Genomic DNA, 16,530 nt, shown 5'->3' with positions numbered 1-16,530 from the left:
TATAGAGAGAACATACCTCAGCATAATAAAGGCCATAAATGACAAGCCCACAGCTAAAATCATACTCAATGGTAAAAAGCTGAACTCTTTTTCTTCAAAATCAGGAACAAGACAAGGATGTCACTGTCACCACTTCTATTCAACATTTATCCTGTAAGCTGAAGTAGTTGTAGTTAGAAGTCCTAACTACAGCAATCAGACAAGGAAAAGGTATAAAACATTACCAAATTGGTAAGGAAAAAGTAAAACCATCACTATGTGCATATGACATGATTTTATATATAGAAAACACTAAAGAATCCAATAAATAGTGTTGGGGAAACTGGACAGCTACACACAAAAGAATGAAACTTAAAGGGTGCCTGGCTGGCTCATTTGGTAGAGCATGTGACTCCTGATCTCAGGGTTATGAGTTCAAGCCCCATGTTGGGCATAGAGTTTATTTACCAAAAAAAAAAAAAAAAAAAAAGAATGAAACTAAAGTGCTATCTTACACCATCCACAAAAATTAACTGGAAATGGATTATAGACTTGACTGTAAGACCTGAAACCATAAAACTCCTAGAAGAAAGCATAGGCGGTAAGCTGTTTGACACGTGTCTTGCAATGAATTTCTGGATCTGACTCCAAAAGCAAAAGAAAGAAAAGCAAAATAAAGAAGTGGGACTCGGGCCACCTGGCTGGATCAGTTGGTTAAACATCCAACTCTTGGTTTCAACTCAAGTCATGATCTCAGGGTTGTGAGATGGAACCCCGCAATGGACTCCACACTCAGCGCAGAGTCTCTTTGAGATTCTCTCCCTCCCCTTCCTCCTCTGCCCCTCCCCTCGCTCACATGCACTCTCTTGCTCTCTCAAATCGAATAAATAAAATCTTTAAAAATAAATAAATAAATAAATAAATAAATAAATAAATAAATAACAGGTGGGACTATATCAGACTAGAAAGCTTCTGCATAGCAAAGGAAACCACCAACAAACTGAAAAGACAACTTAATGAATGAGAGACAATATTTGCAAATCATATACCTGATAAGGGCTTAATATCCAAAAATATATAAAGAACTCATAAAACTCAACAGCAAAAACCCAAACAGTGAAATTAAAAAATGGGCAGAGGATCTGAATTGATATTTTTCCAAAGAGGACATATAGATGGTCAACAGGCACATGAAAAGATGCTCAACATCACTAATCATCAGGGAAATGCAAATCAAAACTACAATGAGATTATCACCTCACCCCAATCAGAATGGCTAGTATCAAAAAGACAAGAAATAACAAGTCCTGACAAGGATATGGAGAAAAGCAGACCCTCATGCACTATTGGTGGGACTGTAAGTTGGTATAGCTGCTATGGAATACAATACGGAGGTTCCTCAAAATATTAAAAATAGAACTACCATATAATCCACCAATTCCACTTCTGGGTATTTACCTGAAGAAAATGAAAAGATATATGCACCCTTATGTTCATCAAAGCATTATTTACAGGGGCACCTGGGTGGCTCAGTCGTTAGGTGTCTGCCTTCGGCTCAGGGCATGATCCCAGGGTCCTGGGATTGAGCCCCGCATCGGGCTCCCTGCTCCGCTGAGAGCCTGCTTCTTCCTCTCCCACTCCCCCTGCTTGTGTTCCCTCTCTCGCTGGCTGCCTCTCTCTCTGTCAAATAAATAAATAAAATCTTAAAAAAAAAAGCATTATTTACAGTAGCCAAGATAAGGAAACATCATAAGTGTCCATCTATGGATGAATAAAGATGAGGCGTGCATGTGTATGCCTACTCAGCCATAAAAAAGAATAAAATCTTGCCATTTGTAACAAACATGGATAGATCTTGAGGGAATTATGTTAAGCAAAAAACTCATTCAGAGAAAGACAAATACTCTATGATTTCACTTACATGTGAAATCTAAAAAAATAAAACAAATGAACAAAGAAAACAAAAATCATATTTACAGAGAATAGAATGGTGATTGCCAGAGGCGAGGAGGACTGGGAAGTGGGCAAAACAGGGGAAGAAGGCCAAGGGGTACAAATTTCCAGCTATAAAATAAACAAGTCACAGGCATGTAAAGTACAGCATGGTAACTATAGCCAGTAACATTGTAAAGCGTACTTGAAAGTTGCCAAAAAAGTAAATCTAAAAGTTAACTTTGTATGATGACAGGTAATAACCAGATTTATTGTGGTCATCATTTGACAATGTATACAAATATCGAATCATTATACTGTGTACTTAAAAACAACACAATGGTATATGGCAATTATACCTCAATTTAAAAATTTTTTCAAATTTAAATAGAACTACCAGGGGTGCCTGGGTGGCTCAGTTGGTTAAGTGTCTGACTCTCGATTTTGACTCAGGTCATGATCTCAGGGTTGTGAAATTGAGCCCCACGTCAGGCTCTGCACTAGGCATGGAGCTTGCTTAAGATTCTCTCTCTCCCTCTCCCTCAGCCCCTTATCCCAAATCCCCCCCTCCAAAAAAGAACTACCATATGATCCAGCAATCCCACTTCTGGGTATACATCCAAAGGAAATAAAGTCTCTATCCTGAATAGTTACCTGCACTCCCATGTTCACTATAGCATTATTTATAGCAGCGAAAATATTCAAACAACTTAGCATCCATGGATAGATGAATGGATAAAGAAAATGTACACACATACAACACACACATACACATACATGGAATATTATTCCACTTTAAAAAAGAAGGAATTCCTGCCATTTGTAACAATATAAAATGAACTTGGAGGACATCATGCTAAGTGAAATATGAAAAAAAAAGTTGATGTCCAAGTAACAGAGTAGAATGGTGTTCACCAGAGGCTGGGAGTAGGAGAAAGGGGAAGATACTGATCAAAGGGTCTAAGCTTTCAGTTATAAGAAGAATAAATTCTGGAGACCAACTGTACAGCATGTTGACTACTGTTAATGATAATATATTATACACCTGAAATTTGATGACAGTAAATCTCCAGTGTTCTTACCATACACAAAAGTAGTAACTATGGGAGGTGATGAATATGTTAATTAGCTTGACTGTAGTAATTATTTTACAATGTATACATACATCAAAACATGATGTATAACAAATATATACAATTTTTGTCAAAAATATATTTTTAAATAGTCACTAATGTGTATTCAGTCCCTATTTTATTCATTCTAGCTTATTCAGATATCTTGTCAGTATTTTTTTATTTTTAAGATTTTATTTATTGAGAGAAAGAGAGAGAGAGCATAAGCAGGGGGAGCAGCAGAGGGAGAGGGAGAAGCAGGCTCCCCACTGAGCAGGGAGTCCGATGTGGGGCTTGATTCCAGGACCCTGGGATCACGACCTGAGCCGAAGGCAGACGCTTAACTGACTGAGCCACCCAGGCACCCCATTTTGTCAGTATTTTAAAGTCATGTATATACATATTACCTATTGTAGCCTAAAAGGTACATTCCTTTAGGACACTGATCATGTCTTATACAGCTGAATCCCAAATAATATAACACAGAAAAAGAACATTTAGCCCATGTTAAAATAGGCCCTGTGTTAAGTTTAGCACATCACATATCCTATCTTCTTTAATCTTCCCAGCAATCCTGTGAGGTAGGCACTATTATCTAACCCCATTTTCCTGATGAGAAACTTGAGGTTTGAAAGGTTAAGGACTTTGCTCAAGGTCACATAATTAATTCCAAGTCTGACACCAAAATCCATGTCCTTTATCACTGTGTTATATTGTTTCTTACATATTCAAGGAAAAACATGTAGTTAGAAGAATGTCTATGGAAAATTAGGGGGCACAGATCAGCAACCATAACAATTGTTAGAGTATAAGATTCTGCCACTTTATTTGATAAGGATTTATAAAGAAAACAGATTTTTACATATTTATTCACCAAAGATTTAATGAACACTTACATACCAGGCAATGCTCAAAGATTCCTGTCCTTATGGTGCTTATGTAAGAGGTCTTTCCAGGAAGAAAGTAAGTTTCAAGAAAGTAGGAGAAAAGCCACTACAAAATGACAAAATACAAAATGGAGATGGTAACCATCAGTATAAATTTTACCCAGGATCTAGATGGCCTAATTATCATTGGTTCATATGTGGGTTGCCAGTGCATGAAATACCAAGAAAATAGTGAACTTGGGGACTATATTAAAAGCTTACACTAATTAAAGGCTGTATATGGAAACAGGTAGCCCTCAAATATCTGTAATTAAGATCCAATTATCTTTTTCCCCTGCACCCTACAATGTTAAGTGGTTCATCTTTTTTAATAAACTCCTTAAGACAGAAATGAAGATGTATTTATTATCTTTGTCAGTGCCAACAAGCAGTCATTAAAATATGCTTTCGGGTAAAGATGTTCTGAATTAAATATGAATACACTACTTGTTACCTGTGTGACTTTAGGCAACTTATTTAACCTCTCTGTGTGCCTCAAGTTTCTCATCTGAAAAATAAAAATAAGAGTTCCTATACCATATACGTTGTTGTGAGGGTTAGAGAATGTGTTCAACATACTTAGCACAGGGTCTGAATAAAACTCAAGTGTTACTAAGTTCTTCCTCTTTTTTTCCTGTTTAATGTTATTTACTTTTTAAGTAAGGTACCGAAAATAGACTAGATCCAGTACAGAACTAACTTTAGAAAAAAATTAGAGCTTATTCTTCTTAGGAAACTCAAGTATTTTCTAGGAGTTAAGCAAACTAGAGTGTTTTATTATCATACAAGTTTTAGAATGCTTGGGAATCCTTAGTGTTAACCAGTTTGAGATGTGGCATGACTTATTTATAGCATGTTTTGCTTGCTTGAATGTAAGAATTTTTCTAGCTTCTCAGTGAATGTAGGACAAAGAAATCAGTATTTAATGCTTCAAATTTAGAGAGATGAAAAAGAGAAAAATACTATAAAGGCAAGCCTAAAAATGTAATTGCCCTCAAATGATAACACATTTGTAAAACTCCAAGGAACTTTCATATGTTCATGTTAAGATGAAAATAGTAAGCATTTTCAAAATAAGGTAATAAAAAGCCTTCCAAAACTATCTGCTAAAGCATAATACATGGTATAGTCACTGTGAAAAAGTCTGGTGGTTCTTCAAAAAGTTAAACACAGAATTACCATATAATCCAGCAATTCCAATCCTAGGTATATACCCCAAAGAACTGAAAGCAGGGACTCAAAGAGATCATTTGTACACCAAAGTTCATAGCAGCATTATTCACACTAGCCAAAAGAGAGTGGGAGAACAAAATTATGTATGGCAATTCAACATCATTATCTTCTCGCAACAATTAACATATAATATACTATAAAGAGCAATTAACTTATTATCCCTAAACCGAGACCCAAAAGCAATGTCAAAATCAGCCCTAATAATCAACATTTGATTTACATAATCTGATACAAAAACTCTTCAAAGCACTGAGAGAAAAAAAAACTCAAAAATATTCTTCGAAAAGAATAGCATTAACAAAGCTACAACTGAGTAAAAGCAAGAGAAAACCCATACTTTCCCTGCTCTTGGATATCTCTAGAAGAATATGTGGTTTTTCTCAATTATTAACTTAACTTGAGGAATGATACACTGGCAGGGGTGCCTGGGTGGCTCAGTCAGTTAAGCATCTGACTTTGGGTCAGGTCATGATCTCAGAGTCCTGGGACCCAGCCCCCCAACAGGCTCCCTGCTCAGCTGAGAGTCTGCTTGTTCCTCTGCCCCTCTCCTGGCTCATGCTCTGTCTCAAATAAAATCCTAAAAATAAAAAAGAATGATATAGTGGCAGTCTGACAAAGACTATGTGATGGAGATCAAAATCAGAAGAGTACTATTACCATATGTGAAAGCAGTATATATATTCTCCAGGTGAAAAAAATCTAGTTTACACAAAAGAACACAAGTCACATGAGATCCTGAATCAGGACCATCAATTTAGGCTTCAAGCTCCCCATCTTGTTTTTTCCGAAGTTTTTATTTAAGTTCTAGTTAGTTGACATATAGTGTAATACTGGTTTCAGGAGTAGAATTTAGTGATTCATCACTTACATATAACACCGAGTGCTCATCACAGCAGGTGTCCTCCTTAATATCGATCGCCCATTTAGCCCATTCCCACCCACCTCCCCTCCCATCAATCCTCGGTTTGTTCTCTATAGTTAAGTCTCTTATGGTTTGTCTCCCTCTCTTCCCCCCATTCCCCTATGTTCATCTGTTTTGTTTCTTAAATTCCACATATGAGAGACATCATATGGTATTTGTCCTTCTCTGACTTGTTTCTCTTAGCATAATACATGCTAGCTCCAACCATATCATTGCAAATTGCAAGATATCATTCTTTTTTTATAGCTGAGTAATATTCCATTGTGTATATATACTATATCTTCTTTATCCATTCATCGATCAATGGACATTTGGACTCTTTCCATAATTTAGCTATTGTTGATAATGCTGCTATAAACATCAGGGTGCATGTGTCTTCAAATCAGTATTTTTGTGTTCTTTGGGTAAATACCTAGTAGTACAATTGCTGGGTGGTTCTATTTTTAACATTTTGAGGGAACTCCATACTGTTTTCCAGAGTTAAGCTCCCTATCGCATTGTGTTTAAGACTCCTGAATACGGTGGTACTCAGTTACAACAATGTCTCAGCCATAATTTACAGTTAACACTGATTTAAAAGAATTCAAAACAATATTTATATATTTTCACAGTAACTCAAAGACGTAATTATAGTTAATTTGGTAGAAGGGAAGTTTTTATTTTCCTACTGAAAATTCTGAAGTTGAGGGCAAAGGTTTAAGTGGTTTATCCAATAAACCAATGGCAATAACTTCAAGAGGGGAGAGAGGGGGGTGGCTGGCTCAGTTGGTAGAACTCTTGAACACATGACTCTTGATCTTAGGGTTGTGAGTTCAAGCCCCACACTGGGTATAGAGATCTTTAAATAGTTAGATAGATAGATAGATAGATAGATAAATAGGAAGAGAGGAAAGGGGATGGACTTATCATTTACCATCCACATGCACTAAGCTAAAAATATTTCTGCACCTATAAATATTTCTTATAGCTCATTTAATTTATTCCTTAAAACACCTGTGCCACATAATTACACAACTCAAGGGTGTACCATTCACATACCGGTCTATGTCAAGGGTGAGCAAACTTTGGGCTGTGGAGCCAAGTCTGGCCCAACACTTGTTTTATAAGTAAAATTTTATTAGAATACAGTCACACCCATTTGTTTACATATTGTCTGTGGCTGTTTGTATATTATAACAGCAGGGTTGATAGGTTATGACAGATACCTTATGGCCTGCAAAGCCTAAAATTTTACTATCTGGCCCTTTACAAAAAATATCGCCACGGGCTCCTGGGTGGCTCAACTGGTTGAGTGTCTGACTCTTGATTTCAGCTCAGGTCATGATCTCAAGGTTGGGAGATCAAGCCCCATGTCAGGCTCTACACTCAGTGCTGAATCACCTTGTCTCTGTTCCTCCCTGCCACTCGCTCTCGTGCTTGCTCTCTCTCTCAAAATCTTAAAATATATATGTATTGCCAATCTCAACCTGTACAAATGCCACCCTTGGAATGATGCAGTGCACAGCCTATGCAACAGCCCTGAAACAAGTTACTAAAGAAAGTATTCATATTTGATAGATAAGAAAGCTAATACTCAGTGATACCAAATAATGTGTCTAAGGTCCTGTAGCTTTTAAGTGACAAATACAACTTTCAGATCCAGATCTTTCCACTAAATCACACAAGACCATGTATACATGGGGATAGTAGTAATACCTCCCATAGCTGTTATTTTAAGTCTCAGATAAGTGCATAAAAATATTAGAGAAATGTTGTTATTAATATTACAAAGTCAAAATTAAACACTCATACAGTTTGGCCTTATGTTCTTGTTTAACCTCCCACAAAATTAGGGCTTTAGCCATGCATGCCTCCATATTTACCAATCCCTTAAAATATGATCTTCACACTCCTATTCCCAACATACTCCATAAGTCCAAATACTACTCGTTTTCTAGAATCAACTTAAATGTCACATTCTTAGTGACACTTTGTCTGAGTCTACAATCAATCTTCATTGCTCTTTCCTACATTATCCTATCACATGTTAACTGAAAACACTGTTTAACATTTGTTTCATTTTATTTTCTATTACTCACTGATCTATTTCTCCTTCTAGATTTTACATTATTTAAGAAACAATTTTGGGGCACCTAGCTGGCATAGTCACTTAAGTGTCTGACTCCTGGTTTTGACTCAGGTCATGAGATCGAGTTCTGTGTCAGGCTCTGCGCCCAGCACCGAGTCTGCTTCAGACTCTCTCTCTCCCTCGCCCTCTACCCCTCCCCACTGGAAAAAGAAAAGAAAAGAAAAGATTGCTTACTCATTCTTACATCCACCTCAACCTTCCTTCCTAGAGTGTCTATCAAAGTTCTTTGTATATAGTGAATATACATTGGACTCCATACACTGTTCACCTAGCTCTGCTCTATGTTCCAATCTCTTGCTTATCATACCAAACTAGGTTGCCTCCAGTACATCTGTCTACTGCTCAAAAAAAGCAAGAGGAAAGCTAGAAAACTCTTGTAAATGAAATTTTCAATTTCTACAATGTTCAGTATGATATTCAACTTTAAATGTGAATTCCTCCCTATAATTTATCAAGATTAATGATTTCATCAGGTTTACCAACAGAATCATTCCCTCATTTAATCTTTAGACCAAATTGTTCATACTCAAATCCTCTCACAAATAAACACAATGTTCCAACTCAGCTGTTGGCAGCAGAATGTGTTCACAAAGAACAGCCCCTACTATCCTGGCAAGAATGATAGGATTAGTTAATTACAATATAGTCTTCTGTAACTGTTTTAATTGGGATAAGGAACAATCTGGATTTATCAAAAAGCAAAGAGCCCAGAAAGACCTCTTAGGGTTTTTCCACAAATACAGAGGTTTCATTAAGTCAGCTTAAATTGGGCTTTTCTCTACCATGTACACAATTTTTCTATGATAAAGAGAAATGCCAAGGTACGAAGTTTTCGTGAGAAATGGGCTAAAATGATTCCATTGTACAAGTACTTCAAATAAGCTGGAGATTTATATAGACCTGAAGTTTGACAAAAAGACGATAGATAGGGGCGCCTGGGTGGCACAGCGGTTAAGCGTCTGCCTTCGGCTCAGGGCGTGATCCCGGCGTTCTGGGATCGAGCCCCACATCAGGCTCCTCCACTGTGAGCCTGCTTCTTCCTCTCCCACTCCCCCTGCTTGTGTTCCCTCTCTCGCTGGCTGTCTCTATCTCTGTCAAATAAATAAATAAAATCTTTAAAAAAAAAAAAGAGGATAGATAGATAGATAAACAAAATAGGACACCATCTCTTCTATAAAAGAGCTTGGGTTTCCTTTGGGGGAGGAAAAAATAAACACAGGAAATAACTTGAGAATAATAATGGACATTATAGCTTACAGGCAATGATTCAAAATATTTCTCATATCACTGCTATATCACAAATTATTATAACTACTACCTAAAAAAGGGGTGGGGCAACATTATTGGTCCTTAAGATTGAGCCACAGAAATTGAAGGGAATAAAGAGGAGCTTATTTTTCATTTTTGGTGAATTGTATTCCACTCATTTTGGAAAGACTTAAGGAAACCTTCAGAGTAAAACAATACGTGCTATTTATCCCTCAAACATGTAGGAAAGTAAATAAATCACCTGAGGTGAGCATATTACATGCAGATAAAAACAATGAAATTTCAACCTTCTACCATTTTCTTACAACAAAATGTAAAACTAATATGAAATGTATCTTTTGCTATGAATAAGCATCACAAATATGCTGAACAGACAATATTAGAAATTCTCATTCTTAGGGAAATTAGAGAAAACAATAAAATGGATTTATGTAACATCTGTCCTGCCTTTATCTTTAGTTCCTCATCTTTTAATCACAAAGGATAATGTTAATTAATAAGACCTTATTTTTCTTCTTCTCCAGCCAATGATATGAACTGTAAAACAAAATTGTACCATGACAAGAACATCATAAATCTATATACTGGTTAATCAATAAATAGTAATGTCTTACAGAGATACTTCACTTATAGGACATTTCACAGATGCCCACAGTTTAAAAAGTCTCATTTTTTTCCTATTAATTTTACTGTGATTGCACAATGTATAAGAAACAATAACAGATTTTGAAGATATAAAGCTATTTGATTGCCAGGAAGATTCACTTTTGACATAACATTGCGAAGAATAAATTCTAAAATTTCTATTTCAAAAGGCAAAGTCCCACTTTATGTTGCTATACATAATTTTTCCTATTTTTTCCCAATTGATTAGCTTAAATATTTCCAAGCTTCCATTTCAGGCAAATAGAATATTACCCTGAAAAAAAACCCTCTTAATGTGTCACCTAAAAATGCTGGCTAACCTATGAAAATCATCTTGAGATAAATGAACATAAATTCACAATGAAAATCACAAAATATATGAAGCAAGCTACTGTGATTGAGGGTCAGCAGAAATAATAAATGTGGGAGTTTGACCCACAAAGACAGTGGAATTACTGGCTACAGAATAACATTTCATGAAAACAAAAAAGGATATAAAAATATGACTAAGGAACAAGACCCTATTAAATGAGTAGGCAGATTTGAGAAGAAACCAAATAGAATTTGTAGAAATTGGACATAAAATAATTAAAATTAGAAACCTGGTGGACAGGTTAAACAGCAGGGTAGGTGAACCTGAAGTGAGAATTTGCAGTTTGAACTGGAAGAGAGATCTGAAGAATTTATTCAAATGCAAAATGGAGACATAAAAGAATGAAGTTAAGACACAAGGAAGCAAAGTAATAATGCTTAATACATCTACTCAGAGCTCCAGAAGAATAAAGCAGAGAATGAGCAGGAGGCAATATCTGAAGAAATAATGGCTAAAAATTTTTCAAGCTTGTTGAAAACTATCGTTTCTCAGATTCAGGGAGCCTAACAAATCAGAAGCATGACAAATAAAAAGAAGACCACCCTATATAGATTGCAGTGAAACTAGAAAAGCCCAAAGACATAGAAAATATTTTAGAGGCCACAAGAGAGAAAAGACAGGTACCTGATAAATAGACTGACAATTGACTTCTCCAAAGCAACAATAGAACTCAAAAGGCAGAAGAATAGTTTTTAAAAAGCTAAAAATAATCAACCTGGAGTTGCAATACACAGGAAAATTATCTTAAAAGTGCAAGAGCAAATAATGACATGTTCAAAGAAACAAAAACTGATAATATTAATTACTAAGAAAACTTCTTTAAATATACTTCTGGGGCACCTGGATTGCTCATTTGGTTGAGTGTACAACTTGCTCACAGGGTAGTGAGTTTGAGCCTCGTGCTGGGTGTAGAGATTCCTTAAAAATAAAATCTTTAAAAAACATAAAAAAAATAAATATACTTCTAAAGAATGTACTTCAGGAAAGAAGGAAACTTAGAAGATCTATCTTGAGATGATAGAATCCTAATTTTAAAAAGATAAACACGAATAAACCTAAACAAACATCAATTGTATAAAATGATAACAATGATGCTTAATTTGTAGAACGAAATTAAAAACAGAAGTAAAACATCAGACAACAAACATGCATCCTTAAGGAAATTATCAGAGTTTAAACATTTAGAAGGCCTCAGGGGCACCTGTCTGGCTCAGTCAGAAGAGCATGCAACTCTTGATCTTGGGGTCATGAGTTCGAGCCCTACACGGGGTATAGTGATTACTAAAAATAAATACATAAACTTAAAAAAAAAAGAAAGAAAGAAGTCCTTCTCGTATAAGGAAGTTGGGTAAATATTATTAATTAACTTTGGATTTTAGGTTAAATATACATGTTAACATTTTTAGAATAATCAATAAAAAAATACACAGTGTGGAACTTCTAAGGAAGGACAAAAAAAAAGAAAATGAAGGAGGAAGGAGGAAAGAGGTGGAGCAGGAGAAGAACCACAGAAAGGACAAGAATAACAAGAAGCAGCAGAAAAAAGTATGACAATAAAAAACATAAAAAATGATAGAAAAAAACTTGCTATATCAGTAGTAACAAAGTATAAAATATCTACAATAAGTTTATCAGCTTAGGTATTTTAAAATTAAAATCCAACTGTATGTATTCCTAAAAGACATATCTAAATTATAAGAAAAAAAATTGAGAATAAAAGGATGAGTAAAATTGTACCACACAGGGGCACCTGGCTAACTCAGTTGGTAGAAAATGTGACTCTTGATCTCAGGGTCATAAGTTTGAGCCCCATATTGGTTGTAGAGATTACTTAAAAATAAAATCTTAGGGGCGCCTGGGTGGCGCAGTTGTTAAGCGTTTGCCTTTGGCTCAGGGCGTGATCTCGGCGTTATGGGATCGAGCCCCTCGTCAGGCTCCTCCGCTATGAGCCTGCTTCTTCCTCTCCCACTCCCCCTGCTTGTGTTCCCTCTCTCACTGGCTGTCTCTCTGTCAAATAAATAAATAAAATCTTTAAAAAAATAAATAAATAAAATAAAAATCTTAAAAAAAAATTGTACCAGACAAAACTAACCAAATGAACTGGTTAGAAATATTATTACCAAGTAAGATAAACGTTTATGTAAAAAGTATTACTAAGGTAAAGAGGGTCACTACATAATGATGAAAGGTTCAGTTCACCAGGAAGACATAAAAATTTTGAACTTGTATGTACCTAATAGCAAAACTCCACAATAAAGCAAATATCAATAGAATTAAGTGAATAAATCAATAAATCAACAAATCCACTATCATAATGGAAGAAATTAACTCATCTTTCAGTAACTAATAGACAAATCAGTAAGGATATTAAAAAGCTGAATGATATAATTAACAAAGTTTTATTTTATGATCATATTTAGAGCATGCACCCAACAACTGGAATATATACACTCTGTTCAAGCACATGTGAAATGTTTTTAAAAAATGACCATATAGGGGCGCCTTGGTGGCTCAGTCAGTTAAGCATCTGCCTTCGGCTCAGGTCATGATCCCGGGGTCCTGGGATGGAGTCGGGAGTTGGGCTCCCTGCTCCGCGGGGAGTCTGCCTATCTCTCTCCCTCTGTTCCTCCCCCCAACTCATGCTGTCTCTCTCTCTCTCTCTCACTCTCTCTCTTAAATAAATGGAAAAAAAATCTTAAAAAAAAAAAAAAGCTAGGACTATAGAAAATTTTTTTAAAAACATAAAACAAAAACCTGTGTCATATACACATGAACAGGCATTTCTCCAAAGACAACATACACATGGCTAAAAGACACAATGGAAAAAATGTTCAACATTACTAATCACCAGGGAAATGCAAATCAAAACTACAGTGAGATATCACCTCACACTTGTCAGAATGCCCAATATCAAAACCATAAGCAATAGCAAGTGTTTTACCAGATAATACCAAAATATTTTCCAGTTAACATTCTCACCAATAATGTATATGTATAAGGGTTCTTGTTCTGCTACATCTTTGCCAATACTTGGGGTGATCCAACTCTTTAATTTCTGCAAATCTAGTAAGTATAAAAATTTTGTTTCGTTGAGTTTATAATATGCATTTCTTTGGTCTCTAATGAGGTTGAGCATCTTCTTAAGGTAATTTCTTGGCTATTCTTCTTTCCGCTCTGTGAAATGCCTATTCCTGTTACTCGCCTATTTTCCTACTGAGTTGTCTTTTCCTTATTGGTTTGTGGGAGTTCTTTCTTTTATCAGTTATATGTGTTAAAACTATCTTCTCCCAATTTATGGCTTCTCTTTGCATTTTTCCTACATTCCTTCTTAATGAAATTTTTTAAAGATTTATTTATTTGAGAGAGAGTAGGAGGGAGAGAGAGGGAGAAAGAATCTGAAGCAGGCTCCCCACTGAGAGCAGAGCCCCATGCAGGGCTCAATCCCACGACCTCAAGATCACAACCTGAGCCAAAACCAAGAGTCCAGCACTTAACTGACTGAGCCACCCAGGTGCGCCCATAATTTTTTTTTTAAGTAGGGCTTGAACTAACGACCTTGAGATCAAGACCTGAGCTCAGATAAGAGTCAGATGCTTAACTGACTGAGCCACCCAGGCACCAGGCACCCCTCTTACATTCTTTTTTAAATTGAGATATAATTCACATACTATAAAACTTACTCATTTAAAGTATATAATTCAGTGGTTTTTAGTATATTCAGAGTTCTACAACCATCATCACCATCTAATTCCAGCATATTTTCTCACCTTGATAGAATTAGCCAAAAAAGCGTATTTTTAGTTTATATACTAATTGCTGCTTAAACATTACTTACATTTAAAATTAAGCAACTAAATCTTACATTCAGTTCAACTCAGATGCTTATTTATTAAACACCTACTATGTGTAAAGCACTCTGGAATATAAAAACAATAATATCCAAGATATAGTTCTGACTTCCAGGATTGGAGGGAGAGCCTAAAAATCAAGTATGTTCACTAAAACACTTTCTTAAATTTTTTTAATTATAAAAGGTATCAAACATATATAAAAGTAGAGAGAATAACATAGTAATTCCCTACGTATCCAAGTTTAACAATAATCAACATAAAGCATTTTCTAATGCTGCTACTGTATCAAGCTACCAACATTCACTCTAAGATCTGAAGACCTCCACTAAAAAGGTTTTTTTTTCTTAATATGACCATGACAGGGTACAAACTGGAAAACATGGAATAATATACATAGACTATCCTGCAGTGGCTACTTTCATATTCTTTCTACCTCACCCCTGTCTCTCAACTCTATATCACAAATCCCCCAAGACCTAGTCTGACATATGTTGAGGCCTCCTTAGAAGAAGAAAGGGAAAAAATTGAATTAGCTAAGGCAGAACTGTCATTAGCACACAGAGGAAGAACAGAAGGCTAGAAACTCACATACACTGAATTTTTTCTGCATTATATTTTTTACCATTTATTATCACACTTTCAATTCTATCCCTGTATTGTCAACAACTAACTTTACATCTAGAGCTTTTTTTCCACATAGTTTACATTTTTTATATTAATTTTGTCAGAAAAACTATAGTAATAAAAAAACAGGAGTAGATCCAAGATGGTGGAGGAGTAGGAGGCCTTAATTTCATCTGGTCCCAGGAATTCAGCTAGATAGCTATCAAACCATTCTGAACACCTGCGAACTGAACCGTAGATGAAAGAAAAGAATAGCAGCAACTCTACAAATAGAAAAGCGACCACCTTCTGCAAGGCAGGACGTGCAGAGAAGTGAATCCAAGGTGATATATGAGAAGATAGACTGAAGGGAGAGGGAGCCTCTGCCAGCTGGCTACGGGCAAGTGATAGAGCAGCGGAGCACAAAATGAGAACTTTTAGAAGTCTGCTCTGGTAAGGGACATTGCTCAGGTGGCTAAACAGGGATGCGGGGGGGGGGGGGGTGTGGAACCCTAGCTGGGGCAGTGTAGTCTCAGGATCATCAGGGTCACAGGAAGACCAGGAGTGCCTGAGTGCAGCAGAGCCCTCGGGTATCGGAGTGGGGAAGCCAGCTGCAAAGAGTGAGCCCAGGAGTGGGCTCTCAGCTTGGGGTTGCCATAAACCCCTCTTTGAGCAGGGACCCAACAAGCGGCAGAACCGGGGAGACACCTCCCCCCCGCCCCGTCTCCCCAGGGAAGAGCGGCGCGGGAGCACACCACAGGAGTCTGAGTATGGAGACTCCAAACGGGGTCGTGTGCCTGAGATAGAAACACTCTGTCACAGGCCAGGTGAGCACAGAGTGCGGACAGAGACCAGGGAGACAGGAGTGATTGACTGCTTTTCTCTGAGGGCTCACTGAGGAGTGGGCCCCAAACTTTCAGCTCCAGAGCCAGAGATTGGGAGGCCGTTATTTTTATTCTCATCATCTAAAGCTGTATAGAAAGCCTTCAGGGAACAAAAGCCACAGAGAGCAAACCAGGGCAGATTACTTAGCCGGGCTCCTGGCAAGGATGGTTCAAGAACATCCAGCCAAGACCAAGTTTCCCGGTCAATGACAACTGCAAAACTCCAACACTAGGGGAATACAGCCCACAGAATTCATGGCTTTCCCCCCCCATGATTCTTTAGTCTTTCAACTTTAATTTTTAATTTTATTTTTTTCCTTTTCTTTTAAAATTGTTCTCTCCTTTCTCGACCAACTTATGAATTCCTTTTTTAAAATCTTTTTTCATTTTTGAGGTCATATTTTATCATTTCATTGTATTTAACTTTATTTTTGTATATTTATATGTTTTTCTTTCTTTAAAATTTTGGGGTGCAGTTTCTTCTAACAGACCAAAATACACCCCAAATCTAGTGTATGGCTCAGTTCTATTTACCCACTTGATTATATTCTATTTTTTTCTCTTATTCCTTTTTTTTTTGTTTTGTTAGTCTTTTTAAATTTTCATCTTTACATTTACATTCTATCCTCTCAAAGTATTTAATTTTATTTTTGTATATGTAAGTTTTTCTTTC

At 36.4% G+C, this 16,530-nt stretch overlaps 1 non-coding gene across 1 annotated transcript; it reads left to right on the top strand.

Moving 5' to 3' along the window:
* The first annotated feature begins 360 nt into the window (after positions 1–360).
* TRNAR-CCU (transfer RNA arginine (anticodon CCU)) lies at positions 361–433 on the top strand. Its single transcript has one exon. It is a non-coding gene; the product is annotated as a tRNA-Arg (tRNA).
* Positions 434–16,530: the final 16,097 nt, after the last annotated feature.

This window comes from Ursus arctos, unplaced genomic scaffold (assembly GCF_023065955.2).
Source record: "Ursus arctos isolate Adak ecotype North America unplaced genomic scaffold, UrsArc2.0 scaffold_24, whole genome shotgun sequence".
NCBI classification, from domain to species: Eukaryota; Metazoa; Chordata; class Mammalia; order Carnivora; family Ursidae; genus Ursus; species Ursus arctos.
The sequence above is the reverse complement of the archived record's forward strand: the minus strand, read 5'-3'. Positions and strand labels throughout refer to the sequence as shown.